Source organism: Ambystoma mexicanum, chromosome 2q (genome assembly GCF_040938575.1).
Source record: "Ambystoma mexicanum isolate Mex_15411 chromosome 2q, UKY_AmexF1_1, whole genome shotgun sequence".
Lineage (NCBI taxonomy): Eukaryota > Metazoa > Chordata > Amphibia > Caudata > Ambystomatidae > Ambystoma > Ambystoma mexicanum.
Genome location: NC_090924.1, coordinates 498850678 through 498872956, shown reverse-complemented (window position 1 = coordinate 498872956; position 22279 = coordinate 498850678). Strand labels below are relative to the sequence as shown.

General features: G+C 44.7%; 1 protein-coding gene across 3 annotated transcripts in view; it reads right to left on the bottom strand.

Moving 5' to 3' along the window:
- MAD1L1 (mitotic arrest deficient 1 like 1) overlaps positions 1 to 22279 on the bottom strand; it is a 3106940-nt gene that overhangs the window by 3005599 nt on the left and 79062 nt on the right. The gene's annotated exons all lie outside the window — the stretch shown is intronic.

The following is a 22279-nucleotide window of genomic DNA, read 5'->3' as shown; positions in this document are numbered from 1 at the left end:
AGGTTTACAATTCACTTGTTTCTCCATGAATTCAAAGACACCATGTCATTCCAAAAGGTTCAAGGAATAGAAATATGCATGGCTTTTAAATCCCATAATGCAGGTAACAAAACAATACAATAAAAAATGTAATTTATTTAATGTCTTCCAGTTTACAAATGTAAACATTTCACATGGTTACACAAGAACAGATCCAACTTGATTTAAATAATTTAAATTAAACAGTACTTGATTGAAAACCCATCAACAACTGCAAAATCCATTCTTCTTGTAGTTTTAGTACGCACCTTGATAAAACAATTTTAAAAAGTCAGCAAAATAGATCTATAAATAAATAAAGTTCCACCTATTCAAATAGTATTATCTCGTGCCTACCAGAAGAGCGGCTAAGAGTGAGGCTTGGCAGGACGGAGTGTGACCCTGGAGGTGATCGAGGGACTCTTCAACCCCCCCACCCCCAAACAACATCACTTAAGCATGGCCCTTCCTCAATTTGGCGCAGGACCACCCCCATCAGGAGAAACTAGGGTATCTACATCTGGGAGACGGTGTATTATAAGCTGCTTGACACTCCACACCTTGCCCCACAGGAAATAAGGGCCCATATCCCTTGGCATCAGCCCAAGATGTTCGCTTAAGCAAGCCCTACCCGTGTCATTGTGCGAATCCAGATCACCCCCCAAAGACTCATGGGGTATCCCAATTCCTTGTGGAAGGCTTGCTTGACAGAGGAGGGAGACTAGGACAGACCAATCCACAAAAGCATTCAAGGGATAGCCTTCCTCAGGTGGAGTAGTCCCTCCACCTCAGATAAAAGTCTCAGGCTCCCTATGAGTTGGTCATCCACACTCCAAAAGTACCAATACAGATCCAAAGTCAAACGGGCACAAGTACCCCCGCCCCTCACTTTGCCCCCGATCATGGAGGAATCTCAATCCATGAACAAAAACATTGCAGCATTACTTGAGGAAATAAGGGGTTTCAGAGCAGACATCAGAAAAAGGCTTGATAAGAAAGTGGACGACACGGATGACATGATGATTCAGGGCTTGGAGGCAAATCAATCCTCGACTGACTTTTAGAAACCTAAATTGACATGAGAATTTCAGAGCTGGAAATGAGGGAAGAGTGCATGGACGATTTTGAGAAGCGCGAATGCTGTTGTAACTTAAGAATCTTCGGTTTTCCAGAAAGAGATGGTGAAATGCAAAGTGACAATTAAATCAATAAACGACGCGATTAGACAATACGACCGTGACCACCATCCACAGAGCACACAGAGCGTGAGGGGGGTCCAGAGGTCCACAGTCAGTGCTTGCTAAACTCCACTACTACAATGTTTGTTTATTTATTTGTATAGCGCTCCTGACCCAGGGGTATATGGGCGCTTAAGCATCTGGTTACAGGCAAGGTAAGGAACATTAGTATAGTTGTACAGCATATGTAAAGGTGGCAAAAAAGCAGTCATTACAGATATAGTAGCAAGCAGACATAATAAAGGATACATTCATATATTAGGCATACATACATAGCTGGTTATTTATTGAGTAACCAAGTGATAACCTTAGTTCTGAATGGTTGGAAGGTGGGGGTGCATTTGATAACGAGTGGAATGTTGTTCTATAGTTGAGAGGCTTGAACTGGGAAGCTGGATTCACCGGCTCTTTTAAAGGGAATATTTGGGCACCGTCAGTTGTAATGTATTAGAGGATCTAGTGGTTCTAGTAGTCTGTCTAAATGTGAATTTATTTGTTAGATAAGGTGGGGCTAGGTGGTTGAGAGCTTTGTAGGTGAGGCAGATGGTTTTTAGGTCTATTTTTTGTTGGATGGAGAGCAATTTGCATGAAATTCTTGTGGCCGATGTATGTTCTCTTCTGGGAATATTTAGGGCGGCACGGAGTGCATTGTTTTGTAGAACTTGCAATTTATTGATTACCGTTTTGTTGGCACCTACATGAAGGCGGTTACAGTAATCCAGTTTGGATTGAATAAGTGCTCTGGCTAGAGTGAGGCAGTTGTTGGGGGAGATCAGAGGTCTGCAGGCCCTAATTAATTAGCCCGTGTAGGCAGTGGCTGAGGCGGTCATATTAATTTGTTTGGCGAGGTTGGTATTCGTGTCTAGGTAGAAGCCAAGGGTTTTTACACTTTTGACGATGGGAATAGTGTTCCCGTCGATGGTGACGCCAAGTTTCCGGATGGCATTAGGTGAGCCGACAATGAGTAGTTCGGTCTTGTCATCATTCAGGCAGAGGCCATGTGTGGTTATCCAAGCCTGAATGATGGAGAAGACAATTGATCCTGTTGGCGTCCACGTTGTAATTACCGGATAAGGTGAGGAGTATCTGAGTGTCATTTGCGTAATTAGTGTAGGTGACAACGAGATGGTCCAGTTTGTCAAATAAGGGCTTTGTAAATATATTATACAAAGTGCGTGAGACACAAGAACCTTGTGGGACACCGCAAGTAATGGGATAGGGTCGGCCGCTGGTAGGAGTGAGAAGACCTGCATGGTCCTATTGTCCAGGAAGGATTGGATCCATGTGACCGCAGAGTGGGAGAAGTGTGCTGCCGATGACAAGTGGTTGCACAGAATTTTGTGGTGAACCCAGTCAACGGCAGCGGATAGGTCGAGAAGAAGAAGAATGGCAGCCCTACCTTTGTCTTTGAGTTCGTCTATCTGGCATTTGAGATCAACAAGGGCCGTTTCTGTCCCATGTTGAGGGCGAAATCCAGATTGGTGAGATCCTAGTAATTGGTAACTCTCAAGGTAATCCTGAATTTGTAAATAGGCCACTCTGTCAAGTATTTTTAGTAAAAATGGGACAGTGGTAATGGGTCTATAGTTCGTGGGTATATCTGGGTCAAGAGTTTGTTTTTTTAGCAGTGGTAGGACGCAGGATTGTTTCAGATTACTTGGGACCGTATTATTGGCGAATGACAGGTTTATTAATTTGGTAATGAAGGGGGAAAGATCCCTGGCTGCATCTTTTATGATCTGTGCGGGGCAACTGTCCCCCTTACAGTTCGAGGGTTTCAAAGATGCTATGATTTTTTGTACTTCAGGTATGGTTACTTTTTTTGAAGGCGAAGCCCGAGCTAGTGGCGGTAGGTGAGGGAAGGGAGGAGCTGGAGGTAGGACCATGAGTGAGCTGTTGTCATTTGTTTTTAATTTTAGTTTGGAGCCCGGAACTTTTATTAGCAAGGGCATTCTGGATCTCTGTGCACCATGGTTTATCCTTAGTGCATGCGTCTGTGGGAGGAATCGGTTTTGTAACTCCTTTAGGATGTTGAAGAGCTTCTTAGTAGAGAGTTGAGATATTGGTAAGGTTAGTTCTGTTAACTACTGAGGGCACTGATTTCCATAGCGATTCAAGTGTACTTTTTTGTTGTCAGAGAAGTTTGAACTCTGGGGTGTCCATGGTATTCAGGTGCACTTTTGTTTCCCTTTGCGCATTTTTAGTGGGGCAATGATGTCAATGGCTTTAGCCATGGAATCATTGTAGACGTTGACCAGCAGGTTCAAAACATTGACAAAAAGAAAATATTAGACATGGCAAGAAGAAGGGACCCATGGAATGGGAATCATCCCAATCGCAATATACCAAAACTTTATCAGCTTTTTCCCTAACCAGAAGGAGGCTCTGTGGCCCCCTGACAAAATGCCTCAACTCCAAGGGAGTGAGATATAGAATGGGTTTTCCCTTCTCGCTGGCCTTCAAATTTGACGGGTACAAATATAGACTTATAACGGAAGACGACATTAACAGTTACACTGGAGATTCTTGGGGAGGTGGCTTCAGGGCACTCGCAGAGCACCCATGAGGAAACTGAGCAGAACTTTGAAGATCAAAGATCTGGGGCAGATAGACGCAGAGTCACAGGTCTACACAAATTCAAGAAACTGTATCCGGAATCCCCCCCCCGTCCCCCCAAGTAATCAGGAGGGGAAAAGAGTTGTCACTGCCAGCACAGTCAAGCGGTACTGGGACGTGCTTGCCTGTCCGATTTGGTGTGCAGCAAAGGTCTTGGTCACTTCTTGCAGCAAGAGCCAAATATGGCCCTATTGGTTACATAAGGTGGAGGGGTCGCTCCGGCCTCTTACGTGTGATTGGTTCTTTTTTTATTGTTTTTTGTTTTGCCTATGGGCAACACAAAATAAGTTGGATGCTTATGTTACCCTGTGCAAACAACAGGGGGGGTTGGGGGGTCAATGGATCAAGGGGGCCCATGGGGCTTGGCAAGGCGGGAGCTCAGCAGTCTCCTTATGAACGGAAGCTCGGTGGGGAGTTGGTGGTTTGGCCCAGCAATGTTTCTAATGTCACCAGGAGTCCAGACGCCTGGGTGTGGAGGGTACGGGGAGGTATTGGGAGTTGTGGGATGTTTATCCAGCGAGTACAGGTTTCTTCATATGACATTGGCAGAGGGGAACCAACTCTGAAGGCGAGGCCGATTGATAAGGTATACTTTGCTTCAAACCCCTCAAAAAACAAGGTGTGGCAACCCTAATGGCTAGTAAATAGAATTATGTGTTTGAGGCTGAGAGAGTAGAGCCTGGAGGACAGTTTGTGATGTTAAAAGAGTCAATCAAGGGGAATATGATAAAGTTGGTTTTGGTGTATTGCCCTAATGAGGGTCAGGAACGATTCTGGGATGGAGTGAAGAGTCCGATTCACGTTTTTGTAGAGGGTCCCTTGTTCATAGGGGGAGATTTTAAACATATGTTTTTAGATCGGGATTGGGACAGGCAAAGAATGCCCCCTCCCCATAAGGTGTCCCAAGGGGAATGCAAGAGGGCTCTCAGTTGTCAACAAACCAATATGGAACTAGGTGTGTTGGACTCATTCACAATGGTTCAGGGTTGTGATGACCCGTTTATCTACTACGAGAGTTCATGTCAGGACCACTACCCTTCACCATAGCAGTCAGGCCACGGTGTCTCATGGCCCCAAGGGCCCAGTCAAGTCCCGAAAGACTCTCTTGGAGTCACTCCTGGCGCCTTTGGCGCCAGATTCATATGGCAGAAAGGGGAGCTGGAGCTCTCAATGGCAATGCCACAACATGGATGCCCCCACATGGTTCAGTTCCAGAACTGAACCATGCGGTCTAGCATTTTAGGGTGTGGTCTGGCCTGGAGGCACCTGTGATACCTGCAGGCTATTTAAGACACGCCCAAGCTGAAGGAAACGATCCACGTTGCTCTGCTCTCGCAGCGTGGCATTCACCACGACCTGTCAGGTCTTCTTCAGCATTCCGGGCCGACACCTGCAAGAAGATCATCAGTAGTACTCTTACCCGTTAGCGAGCCAGCTCCTGTCATCCGCTCCAATGTCCAGAACATCCTGCTTCTCGGCGAACGCTAGCTCTCTTCCTTGGAAGCCGCAACCTGGGAAAATAGAAAAGCAGCATTAGTAAGCATTTATTCTTCACATTTACCAGTTGAACTTGCTTCTGGTTCAAGACCACGTCGGTCTTCCGTCTACCTGCAAGAGAAAAGGCAAGACTGATAACACGCATAAATACCCCCGAGGGATTTCGAACAACATCTACCTCACCGCTCCGCATCTTCAGCAGCCATCATCCGGAACATCACAGCGGCCTACAAGAAAGGGACAACACAGGTCAGCACACAGAAAGAAAAGCTTTCAAATTAACAGACTTACCTGAGAAAACGAGTTGCAGCAGGACTGGACTCACAGGGCCTGCACCAGTGAAGCAACTCGGTTGCAGCACGCCCATTCCGACGCACCCCTGCACAGAACAGCAGGACGGAGAGCGCATCATATCGAAAACCAAGGTGAGGAAAACACTAAGGGGGTCATTGGGTCCACAAGGGAGGTGGGCTTAAGGGAAGAGAGAGCAAGCTAAAATCAGTACTCCGTATTCCAGACAAGGTGCTCGGCAAAACAAGAACCTGAGGGAGTGGGTCCAGGCCGGAAGCAGTCCAGCCAGATCGGGTGGCGTCCCTGTGGATAGCAGGTGAGCGTTACAGTTCATGATGCTTTTTTAAGAATAGACCATCTCTTCATTGAAAGTCACTTAAGTGTAGAGTCCACCACGCTAGCTGTGCCGCGGTTAGACCATGACCGGGTAGTAGTTCAACTAGAAGACTGGTTCACGGAAAATAATAAGAGTAATAATAAGAGTAGATGGTCCTGTAATGACCCATTGTTGAAAGACAAGGAACCTGTTTTAACTCTGCTGGGGTCAATCAGAGAATTCTTTCAACTGAATGATTACGGCGAAGTTGGGTACCTGACCAATTGGGAAGCCTTCAAGGCAACGGGTCTTAGTAGGAATGGGAACCGGAAGGAAAAGAAGAGCAGGGACCAAGAGTCGGAACTCGGGGGTAGAATAGAATTCCTTCAAATGGGGAAGTAAGGGGGGAGGAATTGAAGACCCATATGTTTGCAGGGAACCTAGAAAAACTCTGGAAATACAAAGCAGACTAAAGGTCCTTCTGATTCACTAAACTGATTCACTAAACAGGGAAAACTAGCCTTTCGAAAAACAAAATTATATGGAGAAGGGAGAGAAAGCAGATTCTAGCCTAGAGACTGAGGGAACAGGAACTCTAGAATAGTAGCGATTCACCCGACGGGAGGAATTAAACAATTTGATGATGCTCGGATAGCAGATCTCTGAAGGAAAGAGGTCTCATATTGAGGAGTTCCTGAACTCGCTCCCAGTCCTGCATATTTCCCATGATAAAAATTGAGGTTGTTCTGGAGGCCCCTTCACTGTAGATGAAATATATGCCACGATTGGTAAGCCAATCATACTGCCCTATTTCTCTGTTAAATACTGCTGTTAAGATCTTGGCGAAAGTGTTCACCAATAGACTCCATCCGCTGATGCCCTCCTTAATTCACGGAGATCAGGTGGGAATTATCCCTGCCACCAAGGTTCTGATAACATAAGAAAAATGATTGACTTAATGCAAGAGGCAAAACACCAGGGCCTGAATGCATACCTGGTTTCCATAGACTACGAGAAAGCATCCGACCGGTGGAGTGGGCATATATGGGCAGGGTGTTGCAAAAGATGGGGTTGGGACAATTTCAGGAAATGGATCTCTGCCCTGTATAATGGACCAATGGCGAGGGTTGCAGTGAATGGGGTAGTCTCGGCTCCTTTTCATCTCTCTAGAGGAACAAGGCAGGGTTGTCCAAACCCCCCCCCATCCTATAGACAATGACGATGGAACCGCTGGCTATCACAATTAGGGAAAATTCAGCGATTATGGGAATCCAATGTGGGGTCATCAATTTCAAACTCTCCCCATTTGCGGATGACATACTATTCTACTTAACAGACGTGGAAAAATCCCTACCAGAGTTTCTTATACAAATTAAGGTGTTTGGTCATTTCTCAGGTCTGAAAATAAATGTATTGAAATCAAACTTAATGCTGATTGTGGGGCGGGGGGCAGCTGGGAACCCAGATGTAAGAGCCACTTCTGTGGGATAAGAGTTGAGAACCCACCCACAGCGTACTTCGGAGTACCCTGCCCAGAAATCTTTCGAAGTTGGTGGAGATGAACTTCAACCCCATGGTGGAGAGAATTATTGCAGACCTCTTAAGATGGGCCCCCTTAAAACTCTCGTGGTTTGGACGAATGGTGTTAGTGAAAATGAATCAGCTTCCACAGTTACTTTACTTATTCACAGCTCTCCCTATTGCTCTCCCAGAAGGGTGATGGGTCAGAGCCAAAATGGCACACAAAAGTCTTGCATCCCTTTACCCCTATTTGAACAAGTTATTACGGAGCTGCCACTAGAAAGGGAGTGCTTTCTAAGTTATAGAAGGTGATGGGAATGTCAGACTTTGAGGGGCAACAGCCTCAGAGAGCAGCAGACAGGCAACATCTGGGTTAGATACCAATAGGTCTGGTAGCGTCCACTGGACAGCTCACAACTCCTTACCCAGTGTCCCTTCACCACCCGGGTCCAGGGCCCAAATCTGGCCCATGCTTTCTCATGTGGGGAGGGATGTGATTCTGGGGTAGTGGGCGACTGAGTCTTGGTGCTTAGCTTCAAGCAAGGACACCTTGCTCTATGCGCCAAGCCCACTCCCTAACTTTGTAAGACTGCTCACACAAGGAAGTATCAAAGTCTTCAATGTGGTGTTCAATGGCATCCACTCGCTTTTCGGTCCCTGCATTTTTACCCAACATCTCCACCAGGCTGCCCTGGATATCAGACTTCATTTTTGTCAGCCACGACTGAAGGGCTGTTTTCGTGGCACACTGACACTGTGGGCGAGAGATTTTCACTGTGGACCTGCGCAACAGTGGTCTGGTCCTTTTTCCCCTGTGTGCAGAAGTGAGGCGATGTCCCCCAGCTTCTGCCACGTCCCTCATTTTGCCATGTCGAGGGTATGATGAGCAGGGGCCACTAGATGTGTGCACTTATTTTTATTTATTTTATTGTGCATTTGTAAAGCGCTTATACATAAAGTACATTTTGGTTGAAAGCGCCAACAGGGCAACAGGGAGGGGGCATGGGGGTGAACAACAAATACAACAATGAAAGATAGAGGGGGACCTACTAGGCCTTGTGAGTATTCAGAACGTGCAAGTGCAGAAAGAAGGTATGAGGGAGTGAGGGGGGTGGCAAGTGCTAGGTATATCAAGACCTAGGGAGTAAGCAGCTTTAAGTGCCTAGGTGAAATGGTCAACCGCCAATACAGCAAGTGCAGGCCAGTGGGTGCCAAGGCAAAGTGCTGGTGGGTGGTGGTGGATGTTGGCGATTGTGTATGGGAGTCCAGGACCCGGGAGGACACATAAGGGCCCTGGTCACCAATTACAGCAACTGTAGGATTTAACAGAGGGAGGTGTGGGTTGGGGGGTAGAGAGAGGTGAAAAGGAAACGTCCTGCAGAGCTTCCGGAATTTGAGGAGATCCGGCTCCAGAGTGGTATCAGCCACCAGGTCACTATTTAGCCAAGCACTTAACACAGAGTTGGTAACGGAGGACCAAAGATCTGGAGGGAGAGTATTTAGTGAGAGCTACTTGTATATAGAGTGGTCCCTGGCCCCACATAGCACTGTGGATGATGCATAGGGATTTGAATGTGATCCTTGCTGCAACCGGGAGCCAGTGGAAAATGTTTAGGGCTGGAGAGATGCGGTCCCTGGGCTTAAAGCCACAGATAAATCTTGCAGCCCTAGTCTGGATTAGCTGGAGGGGTCGTAGAGAAGAAGAGGGTAGATTAAGGAAAAGGCTATTGCAGTAGTCTAGCCTAGAGAGAACCAGAGCTCTAGAGAAAAATGAGGAAAGGAAGAATTCCTTTGAGGAGGTGTAGTTGAAAGTGGGACTTCTTGTGAAGGTCTTGAATGTGAGGGATGAAGGAAAGGAGTCAAAGAGGACTCCAAGGTTTTTGGCTTCAGGTGAGGGAGAAGGGGGAGCTCATAGAACCTGGCAAGAGTGCAGAACAGAAAGAGCAGGAGTCCAAAAAGGAAGGATCACAGTCTTGTTGGTGTGGAGGCAGAGGTCATTGAAGTACACCAGAACTGGATGGCAGATGGGCAATCGGGAATGATGGTGGAAGTGACAGAAGGATCAGAGGAAAGTTTGAAGAGCTGTGGATCATCTGCATAACACTGGAAGTTTGGGGAGAAAGTGGAAATGAGGTGTGCAAGCGGAGCAAAGTAGTAGTTAAAGAGCCAGAGAGAAAGGACAGCCACTGAGGAAGGAGGTCAGGAAGTCCAGTGCCCGCTCCGAGACACATAGGGTATTGTGTAGTTGTTTTATGAGGATGGAGTAGTTGACCATATCAAATGCAAGAGCGAGTTCAAGTAGAATGAGAACAGCTGGAGAGTTGGAATCAAGAGAGGAGAGTAGTTCCTCACGGGTGTTCAGAAGAGTAGTTTCCGTGCCTCTGGATGCACGGAATCCAGACTGATGGTCGTGGAGGCAACCAACAAGTTCAGTGTACTGGGTCAATTGGGGGAAGACCAGCTTCTTCAGGAGTTTCCCCAAGGAAGAGGGTGATGGATATGAGGTGGTAGTTGGCTGGACAAGTCAGGTCTGCAGAAAGTTTTTTCAGGAGGGGGCACACAAGGAAGTGCTTGAGGGAGGAAGGGACGATACAGTAGCAAAAGATTACTTGCAGAAATCAGCGAGTGGAGGGGCAAGGGTCCCAATATTGTCCTTAATGGTTCGGGAGGAACAGGGGAAAACCTGTTTTGAGAGGACCTTCATGGAGCGGACAACTCTGGTGACCTCATCAGGTCTGATAGGAGAGAAGGAGGAGAGAAAGGCAGGAGGATGAAGTGTGTGGCTAGTGCGTTGCAGAGGACCTGGGAGGGAAGAGGAGAATGGAAGGGTTGGCTAGTAGTTCCCAGCAGATTTTAAAGAGTTCAGCCGTGTTGTTCGATGCACTAGAGACACAGGCCTGGATGTGGGTCCTTTTCTTGGTGCGGATGGAGTGTATGTATTGCCTTTGGAGTAGACGACAGGCCAGTTTGTCAGAGAATGAGCCTGAGATCTGCCACTTCCGTTCCGTAGCTCTGCACTTGCGTTTTAGGGCTGCAAGTTCAGAGTCGTACAGAGGCATGTTTCCGGCAGATCCCAGATCCCTGCTTAACCTCAAAGCGGACTCCAGAAGTGGCACACCCTCACTGGGTAATGCAGAGTTCAGTGAAAGCAAATGACTGTGCGGCAGGGGAGGGGGAGGCGCAAAGGATCCACCGCTATCCCAGGCTCTGAGGTCCTCTTCTGATGTCAGAGCTTGGCAAGAGTCCAGGTCTAGGGAGCCCAGACCCTTCGGTGCAGGTCCTGCCGTATAGCTCGCTGGGCTCCCGCAGATGCACGATCCTTGTTGCAAACCTCTTTTGGGCAGAACCCCCGCCATGCGGGTAAGGACACAGGAGCAGGGAAGACGCCACCAAACTACGTGGCAAGGTACTAGGGATTCTCACTAAGGGTCCGCAATGGGACCATCAATGTTGCTATCAAAATGGGCTTCTGGCCCCAGGCAGGCCTACAAAGGTCTGGGAACTGCATCACTCACCACAGGCTCCAGGTTTTGCTTGCTATAGGGGCCCAGCAGGGTGCTCAGAATATGTGCATTCCACCTCAGGCTCCATTAATGCTCAACAATGCACCCCCCTCTACGGTGAGAGCCACATACATCCAGGTCCACAGGGTGTAGTTCCAACCAAGTAACCCAGTAATGGTGGCTGGTAGGGAGGAGCTCCTCTTCAAGGCCTCCTCGGCTGATAGTTACAATTGCAGTGCAGGCCGGTAGGGAGCACTCCGTGAGCCAGCCGCATCATGCCTCCAATATTCGCGATGGTAACATGAATTGAAGGCAGACGCAGTGAGAAACACTCAATCAAAGCCTATACGCTTCGACAAATACAAACGCACAAGAGCAGGGGGTTCCAGCTTCCCAGTCACTGCAGTCAAGCTATGAACTCCCTGCCGCTCACCCTTCGCACTGACCCCCCCTTATTGGACCTTCTGAAAACATGTTAAAATGTGGCTACTTATCTAAGCAATCTGTCATTTTTTGTCACTTGACCTTCCTCATCTTGACCATGCATGTCTATTGTAACCGGCACCTAGATGCCCATGGGTTCAGCACACTATTTATAAATCCAAAAATAAAAAACATTTTAACCATGTAACGAATAAGCTATAACGTCGGGCAAAAACATGCCTTATGATTTTCACAAATACAACCAGTTTTAAAACTTACTGGTTATAAAATAATAAGAACAGCGTCAATGTTTTATGCAGCTCAGGATGCAATGCTTACTGGGGAGACAGTAGGAAGCATCAGCTCATGAAAGAAAACCCATTGAGATTCATAATGTTTTCGCTCCAGAAAAGACACATTGAAGAAAGAAAACTGACATGCTTGCTTAAAGTGTACTTTAGGATTCTTCATACAGGGTCTGTACTAGGATTCCTTTCCGAGACTAAAGTACAAAAGTATATCTAGTCTGGAATAAACTGGGGACATTCGAACACCATCCGTGGTGAACTGGATGCAGTACAAGTTGTGAATTAAGCCTGTACTTCACAGATGAGATGGCTGATGCAATATACAAAAGAACAAAGGATGTTGTGTGGGCTGCTTACAATGAAGATGGAGAAAAAAAAACGAGAAAAAAAAACCCACAAACAGGGCATGTATTAGGGACAAAACAGAAAATGTATATGTATACAAGAAAACCGGTGAATTACAAAAGGGAGCAAGTGCTTTAAACTACAGGAGCAGTAGTATAAAAATATACATAATTACATTAAGCATCACTGAAGGGAGTGGTGGGGTCAGATAGAGCGACAAAAGACAGCAGGGTGAACTCTATCTTTAGTAATTTAGAGACGTTTAAGCAGAGCTTTAAACAGATCCACAGAACAGATGGCCTGGCTTTGATTGGGATGGGTAGTAGGTTCCATTAGAACCAGTTGAGTAGGGAGAAAGGAAGCAAGGAGGCGGCACACAGAGGGCATGGGACTGAGATTGATCGCAAAGGAGGATCGGAGGAAACAAGATGGTGAGTAAACAGATACAATCTGACAGGGACAGGGGAGTAAAACCATGGACAGCTTTGTAGAAAAGGAGAACGAACTTGAATACCTGTGGTTGTAGAGCCAACCAGCATGTGGCCAGTGAGAAGTGGAGGAGGGTGGGTTATAGAAAGTGCGGGTAGCAAAGTTGAGGACTTGTCTAGTTGGAGAAAGCAGTAGAGATGAAGGTCAAGGAGTAGGCTTGAGCAGCAGTGAACTTAGCAGAGCACGAGAAGATTAGCATATTTGTATAGTGGTCAATAAGAAAATTACACATTTTCAGAATGTTGAGGTTTATACGAACAGCAGATTCAGTGATGAATTGCTGCATTTAGGGAGTGGGGGGGGGGGTGTTAGAGCAGGGACGTCATTTCACCAAAATGCCAAGGGTAGCGGTAGTGACATCACACGACCCTTGGCCCCCGATGTCATCACAGGAAGTGATATCATTTGACCCCACCCCGAAGTGATATCCCGTGAAGAGATGGAACACGACCTTTCACCCGTTGACAAAACAGAAAGTGCCATCACATAGCATTGTACACTACGAAAAATATGGTTACGATATCACTTAATGTGATGTACATTTCATACAAGAATGGATCGCCATATGGATCGTTAAGATCAGTGTGTATAGACCCATATTACCAAATTACTGTGAATGCAAGCAGACGTCCATGACCAAATGATAATGATGTGGTGTTATATAGCACTAACGCTTAAGCGCTTTATATAGAAAAAAAATAGACACCCAATATCACCCAATCTGTGTTGTTACTCATTTATCGACCTCAGAAGGATGAGAGGCTGAGTTGAGGTGTTTAAGAACAGACTAAATCAGTGACTCTCCCCCTGAAGTGTGCCTGAAATAAACCTTTAATGAGTCTAGCAATAATGGCATAGAATTCCAGAAAGGCACATCATTTGGTGTTCCTATTTGGGGTCAGTGCTGAAAGTGTTAGACTTGTGCCATGTTTCTTCTTTTTTTTTTTTAAGGGGCCTGAAAAAGAAGATCAGCCACGCCAGAAGTAAAGAGCCACATGGTGCTGGTCACAGCCTAGGAGCTTGCATAAAAAAATAAAAACATTTTTTAAAAAGTTCTTTTTTTTTTTTTTTTTTTAGAGGTCACAAGAGAGTCCACAGAGGTCGCAAGGGAGACCTCAGAGGTCGCAGTTGCGACCTCTGGCGACCCCCAAATGACATCCCTGTGTTAGAGGACATGAAGGTAGAGTGGGAAAGATTGCATTGGAAGACAGGAGAAAGAACTTGTTTTTGAAGAGTTCAGCATGACACAGCAGAGAACCATCCAGTGACAAATTTCAGTGAGACAGTTCATAATCTGTTCCAAGATGGCTTGGGAGAAGGAGGGAAAGAAGAGAAAGATTGGAGTGTCAGCAGCAAAAAGGTGATTGTGAAAGCCAAAGGACGAGATAAGTCTTCTTAGGGCAGAGGGAGAACAGTGGAGTTCAAAGAACTGACCTTTGTGAGAGACCACCACGAATAGCAGTGGGGTCAGATGTTTGTTAGTTCAAGCAGATTTTAAAGGATTGACCTTCCAGGTAGGAGGCGACCCAGGTGAGAGCAAATGGGTCACAGAAATGCACAACTCAAATATTTATCATTACCCCTAGAATCCAATTTATTTCTCCAGAACCTCAGTAGGTGTAAGAAGCTTCCCACTTCTCAGACACAAACTTGCCTGAAGCTTGCAGACTGCATAAAGCAGCTCATTCCGGGGTCTCAAGACAGAATATTTCCCTTGAGAAGCTCGCTGATTGACTCACAATTTACCTTATTTCAGGGTAGTGGTGGGCAACTTGCAGTCCTCAAGATGTTTTAGCCGACAACTATAATCCGCTCTAGCCAACAGAGTCAATTGTGGGCGATCACAAGACCCGTTGGTCAAACATATGGAGGGTCACAAGTTGCCCTCTGCTGCCCTAAATGATCATCCAGCAATTTATCTGAACCCGACGTTTATATGTGAAAACGTCCACAAGAAAATGTAGTTCGCTAAAAGTCGTTAAAAAAAATGTAAAGGAGCTTGTCTGGCATTACAGCAGGCTGCCGGGACTTCTACTGCACTTAGCAAAGAGAAGGGCAGCAATGGTCTGGGGTCAGCCTCCAGACCTTGAACAGTGGAAAACAGACAGATTCTTCATTGCCATGATACTGAAGTTGAATATTGCACCACCCTGCACCCTAGTGCAAGACCCCAGAACATTTGGCCTCCTTACAAACCATGCTTATTATCAAAGGCACGAGAGGGTTAACGCTGTCTGAGGACCATATTTAGTAATTTGACTAAAGGTGGGCTATGTGCTTTATGTTTACATGCTGTTGTGAGTAGAACACAGTTTTATTTTTGTGTTCTGTAAAAGAAGAGAATTATATTTTCTTTTTTAAAGTAGTCATTCAATACAAGCAATGCAAAGTGTGAAAAAGTTGCCAGTAATAAGATAACATAAAAAACTATTTTTAAATACACTAAAGTACAAGGCTGCAACCCTAAATATGTCCCAAACCTCTAACAAAACCTCCAAAATCACCCGAACGCCATGCCTAAACCTTCTCCTAACTTGATTACAAATCTTACAGAATACTAACCCTTCATCGCTTAAGCATTTTATTTGCGTGAGGCCCAATACAAAATAAATAAAAAATGAACAGTGAACCGATCTCCAACCCCATCACCAGCTCGCCATAAAAGTACATAGCCCTTGCCTTAATCCAAACCCTCACACTGATACCAATCGTAGCCTTACCCCAACTGCAACTCTACCACTTACCCCAATGCTTACTTTACCCAATCCACTAGGTTTAGCCTAACTGCTATCCTACGCCAACATCACTAGCCTTCTCCAACCTCCCTACCTTTAACTTTTATCCAAACCATTACTTTATTAGCCCTATCCTTACAACAACCCCTACCCTAACACGAAGTCACTTAATCTACCCTAATGACTAACCAAACGAGAACCTTTTACTCCAACCCCTCTCATTATCCTAACCCCTTTCCTAGGGCTAAAGCAGGCAATCAAACCCACTAAACCCTCCTTAACCCCAACGATTACCCTAGCAGAACTAAATATTTGGCTACTTTTTAGCTGCATTTTAACCACAACATTTTCACAGACTACATCTTTGTTGGCTACATTTTCACTGGCTACCAACCAAACATGCATTCTCAGAACATTTGCATTCCTGTTCAGAAATGGCCACCAACTCAAGTACACCCATTGCCCACTGATATAGCCACCCACTGCCTCGTGTAAGCGTAGGAATCCCAACACTGTCTGCTACTGAGAAAGCTCCAAAGCTAATCTAGAAGAGGTGGTATGCAGACTGATGTGGCACAGGAGGTGGAGGAAAGACCTTGAGGAAAGGCTGCCTCCCACGACTTTCAGTACAACAAGTGTGTAGAAGCACCCTGCCAATCACAGCAACTGGCATTCAGCTCCCTTTTCCTTGAAATGAGACAAGAAGCCCAGACAGTCAGATCTGAAAAACAACAACTCGGAAATCTACTTTGGCAGGTCCATAATTCAACTGACAATGTGGAGCACACATTGCAGTTTGGGTCAACACATTCACAAAGGGCATTATTAATTCAAAGAATACTTAGCGACTATCCTTACAACTGTTGCATAGCACATAAAGATCACGTGCCGGTCACCACAGAACAAGAATAGGAACCAGTGCAGGTATATATTTTTCTGGGTCTCAGTTTGAATGTTTAAAGCAAGGCACCCTACGGCAAACAGTGAGAGTGCTCACATTGGAAGCTTTGGCCACAAGTTTGGTAAACTGGTACTTTGAGGTATTAAATCAGCCTATTACGTTTGTAGATTTAGGCTCGCTGTGCCATACTCCCTTATTGTAACTGTGGGGGCATCAATTGAGTGGGTCTCTCTCCGGCACGGGTGTCATCTGTGTCTGTTCCGTAATGAGTAGGTGGTTTAAGTGCCTTTTCCTCCGGATCGGTGCGATTTTACCGAACCCAAAAGGTTCAACTCCCAAAAGTTTGTTTTTTTAAAAATGTCTTTTATTTTCCACAAATTTATAACTGAGGGGAGACCCCCCCACGTGTGTCCCCCACCTTACCCCTATACATTCTATATACACTTTACCCCCCACATATATGTATGTACGAAAAAATTGGGGGGGGTCTGACTTTTGGGAGTCAAACTTTTGGTATTCTGTCCTTTTGTGCAATACCCTTTCTTCCATAATTGCTGAGAGTATTTTACCTTCTACCTCGGTACACTGTTGTGCGCCTCTTGACTCCATTGTGCCCAGAAATGTAAAGGCCCATTGAAATGCAATACATGTTTCCAAAACCTCAAAGCTAAAGTCCACAAGTGGAGCCCAGGTCAACAAAGGACTAAGGCTCAAACTGCACAGCAGCTCAGTAATGGTTTATTATGCTGACTTGTTGCCATAATTTTGGTTTCAGCAGCTAAATAACTATCTTTATTTTGATTAATTGCAGCAATCACTCATTACCCAGGTTCTTAATAAATGGTCAGAACAGCTAGTTAATTAGGTCATCATTAGCTTGGTGACTAAAGCATGAATTGATTGTAGCCGTTAATTAGTTGGTCTCTTATGCCCATCAACTGTCCCATCGTAAAGCATTTCAAGATGCTCATTAACTAAAGATCGCTTTTTTATTTTCAATAAAATATTCACCATTATTTTTCAAGCAGCTCTAAACGATGGCAAAGGCATGTACTCCAGTAATTGGAGGCTGCTACTATAAAACCTGCTACAAGAACCAGGAAGCGAGTGAGCAGCCAGGGTCACAGCCATCCTTCAATTAACTCTCACATTTGTTGTGGGAATGCATCAGAGAGCTAACCCTTTTCTGAATGCTACTCTTGCAATTGGATACAGGTTCTCCAATGAAATCTGGCAGGGCCATCACAGCAAAATCAGCCATTGGGCACAAGCTGTGCCAGTCAACACGGATATGGCCTCGCAGGTAAAAGTGTGAGGTTGTGTGGGTCTACCTGTGGGCATTGCCATCAGGCATGGGCAAACAAGCCCTGGTGCTGTAGTTCTGTGGCCATGGAAGGTGTTTGGGACTACATATCCCATGATCCCCTACGGCCCAATGCATTATGCAGGTGCCGTCGAGTCTTGAAAAGCATTGCACCCGCCTGTGCTCAATGCAGATTGTTTTGGCTATTGGAGGCACAGGCAAGGTGTGATATGCGGAGCAGGGAAGCCAGCATTACGGTAGTATGAGAAGCGGCTGAGGAAAAGCCTACATCCGGTGTAGCAGTGGTGAAGTGCTCCTTCTGTTCTTTGCGGTTTTCGTCACTTTCCCCCTACCCATCCACCACCTCTCCCTAAGCCTCTTCCAACACCCACCCCCATTGGCTGCTGCGTGGTAATCTGTATTGTAAACATCAGGGACCTTTGCCAACCAAGGTGGGTGGGGAAGGGGTCGTACTCCCTTCAGCTTCCGTGGTTAGGGAGGGGATGCAGATACTCTTCTGGGTGTGACAAAAAGGTGGGCTAAGGGAGTCACTCAATCTTCGACAAAGTCTTGAAGGGGAGATGTTTATGCAGCCATCCGCTGCTGTTCGTGCTCCCCCCGAGTGATGTAGCTACAAAGGTAAAACTGCTACTGCCAATTGCTGGAAGATTGTCCTTTTGGTTCAGAGATGGGGTATGTGCTTTCCCACCTCAGAGCTCCCAGGCTCCTGTGCCAAATTCACCACCACCAAGCACTGCAGTACCATGTTTGGTAGCTAATGGTACTAAAAGTAACTGCACATTAAACCATGCTTCGGTTGGGTGCCAGGGCACTTCCCGGTTCACCCCTCTTCCCACTAAAATCATCTTAAACATGCTCTACTACATAGACTGTGCTCTTTTAAAGACATTTTAATGCACACACTGATGTGTCTTCAAAGGCTTTGCTTTAAGGGAAGGAGTAGGCTGCATCAGCGGACACTTAAGGCGTACCTCATGGCAATATTTTAAATGTACTAGAGGGGCCAAGTGTAAGGATTAAGATGTATGTAGCACACAGTTACAAACTTAAGCCACTAGATGTGTCACAGTGTTCTCCAACAAGACTTATTTTCAAAGTTTTAAGAGATTACCACAAGACACCCTTTCCCTAAAAGAAACTCCTAAATCGTATACTACAGTATAAATCTCCTTAAATACAGAGAAGCATTGCAGGATGTGTTATCTTAACAAGGGGGATGAACTTGAAGTGGGCATCCCATGTTAGGAGGTGCCTTGGGTCTCGGTTATTGGAGTGACCCACATTTTATTACCACCGATTCTAAAACTAGGGTTAAAACCGCTACTTTAGCTAAGATACAGCAGGATTTATTGGTCAAAGCCTTATTATCTGAGTCCTTAGCATGTTATTTTGCCATCAAGAACAAGGGGGGTTAGTTGGATTATATTAACCCCAAGTTTGAACGGTCCCTGTATGTACAATTTCGAATTGGGATTTTGCCTACAGCAGCGCTGATGCATAGTTGGGACAACAATGTTTCACCAAATGCATGTTATGTAGGAATGTAACAGAGGATCTGATAATGTCCTGCTCCGTGGCATTGCCCCTGAGGAGGCGTTACTTAAAACCTTGTTTTCCCGGGAGCGTCGATGTAGACCCATGGGTGGGGCGATGGCAATCTGCTCAAATTCAGCCGACACGCCGGTAGTGTTTGCGATTAGTCAATACCTGAAGTGGGTCTGGAGAATATGCATGAGAAAACAGTATGGAATGCATTAATAACCAATTCTGAATTTGACTTTGTATCTTATTCTCATTATGATGTTCTTTGGGCCTCATTACGAGTTTGGAGGTAGCCATGGTGCGGGTAGTCGGCATGGGGACTTACCGGGTCATTCCTACCTTGGAGGACCCGGTAAATCCCCATTCTGAAAACCATTCCCATTTGAGCCCCCACAGGGCTCAATGGGAATGGGGAAGGAGCTAATAACGGGCCCGGAAATAGCAGGCCCGATATTAGCGCCCTTGTCCCTTAGCGGCTCCCGCTAAGGGATCTCGGAATGTGGCAGTAGGGGGGTTAACGGCACCGCCATCCTTACCGGTGCCGTTAACCCCCTACTGCTGTACTCTTAATGAGGCCCTATGTCTTAAGTATTTTATGATGTGTGTAGGTATGTACACTTTTATGACATGCCTGTCGAATTTTTTTTTAATATATATATTATATATATGTATATATATATATATATATATATATATATATATAGTGAAAAAATGTGTTAAAAAGGGACGTTATGGTTACAAGTAAAACCGAAAAACCACTGAAATTTGCTAGGTATGCTAAGCTAAGCAACCATAACTCGCCCCACGATTGTGCAAAGCTAATACTAACACCCAGAACATCAAAGATGACATCACAAATGTCATTGATGACATAACATGTGCATTTACTTTTCATGAAGTCTGTACAAGGGATTCTTATTGTAATGTTGATAAAGTGTCAAGGATCATTGGAATAAATGTCATGAGGTACGTAGTGCACTAAGCAATGCATTGATACAAATAGCATTCTATTATGAAGTTCTTTCCAGTATACTAAGCTACTCATGTAGAAACGTAGGCACTGTGTGCAGCATACATGGAGGTGCAATATTAATAATCTTGCCATGTTGAATAGTAAAATGATAAATGCTTTATTAGAGTTTTGCGTACTGTGAAACATTTAATAAGTATATAATAAAACCCAATTAATACATAATTGCATTATTGCAAACAAAACACAGACAACACCACATACAAATATGAGCATATACAGGGAGAATGAAGTAAACATCAAAACATCAGTATTACCAGACCATCTTCATTACCCAACTGATTATCTTCATGCACCTAAATTATTGTGTGCTTCAAAGCTACTACTTCCCTATGTATAACTATCACATAATGTGACTAGACCCTAAGGAAAGTAGTGCGAGTACAATGTATACAAATATGAGCATATCCAGGGAAAGTATAGTAATCAAAAAACAGCAGAACTATTAAAAAAAAAAAAAGTGTTCATAAACTTATTGATCATCTCCATACATAGAAAGCATTGCTGTCTTCCAAGTCTGTGGTTTCCCCTATGTATATGTTTCATATGCTATGCGTGAACTCTAAGTGAATTACTGTAAGAACATATTTGATGTATAAGTCTATAAATATAGTACTTTTTGAATTTTTAGTTCCCGACTGTTACTGGCCTACATATGTGAGTAAAGGAAAAAAAGAGGGAGCCAGACGTGATGTCATCAATGACATTTGTGATGTCATCTTGGATGTCCTGGGTGTTAGTATTAGCAGTGCACAGTGGTGGCGCGAGTTACGGTTGCTTAGCTTACTATAACTGGCGAATTTCATGGGGTTTTCGGTTTTACTTGTAACCATAACGTCCCTTTAACAAAGTTGTTTCACTGAATTTCATAGGTTTTTAGTAGCACAACTTAACCATAACGTTCCTGTAACAACGTTTTTTCACTGAATATACTTATATAGATAATGTAAATTTAATAAATGTTTACTAGGATGCCCTTAGTTTATATACATATAACATACAACATACTGAACCCCCTACCTGCGCTAGTGGGTCTGATGTCTGGGGACCATGCACCTGTTCGCGGACGGACTCGGACAACATCAACACTATACAAACACTCAGGGGGTATCTTACATTGTTCTATTATCCACAAAAAAAAAAACACACGAAACATGTTCAAAAACCAGCACATAAATTACATTCAATGATAAATAAGAAGTGAAACTGTGTATATAAGACAGTAACAGTCCAATTACATAGCATATGCAACATAGTGGAATATAAGAACACACAATAAATATGCCTCCAACAGAAGTAGCTCAAAGAAATTCCACAGCACAAATCAACAAGACACCTACGCAGCAGTAACAGCAAAATTTAGCAAGAAACTAGTGAGTACACTATATTTATTGTATACATTTATGAACTTTCTGTATTATCACGTACACTATTTTTTTTAACACAGAAATGTCTAGTACGTTGGAATGGCTGGAAGAAAATTTCTCGGGAGGAAATCAGTGAAGACAGTGATACTAATGGTAGACACTACATTTCTCTATATAAGCCAATTAATAACCATTACTTTGTGTACTTAACACTTTAACAGACCATACAGACATTAAACTTAATATACCAAGAGAGACATTAGAAGATCCTCTGAAACGAACAGAGCTAAAAATGGATCTGTTAATGAAAAATGTCATTATTGTAAAACACTGTGGAAGATTGTATAAGAGAAAAAATTCAATATCACTGTCCCACATGTACCCCCTCTCCATGTCCCATGGGGTAAAAAAATTAAGTGCATTAGTATATTCCTCTGTGTCAGTTAAGCTATCCGCAGACAGCGTCACTGTCTGGCATGTACTTTATTAACCAAAATGGGGGTGTCCTCAATCAAGATGGAAGTGTCAGCAGAACACTAAAGCAGTCCGCATGTTTTTAGCTATGCAAAATAAAATGTGTCCTAAGAACATTCCCCCTGTTCGTTCTGGTATTAAACAATGCAAATATGTCCATAGAACACAGCCCGTCCGCAAAGTTGTGATGCACCTTTGTTTTCTTTGGGTACCTGAACACTGTCCGTAGAACACCAGCGTCCATGCGTAGCACACCCTTGCCCCTACGAACATCGTGCCTGACCGCTGCACGTGTGTCGCATTTTTTATTAGTTCAGGGACTGGAACACTGTTCGTAGAGC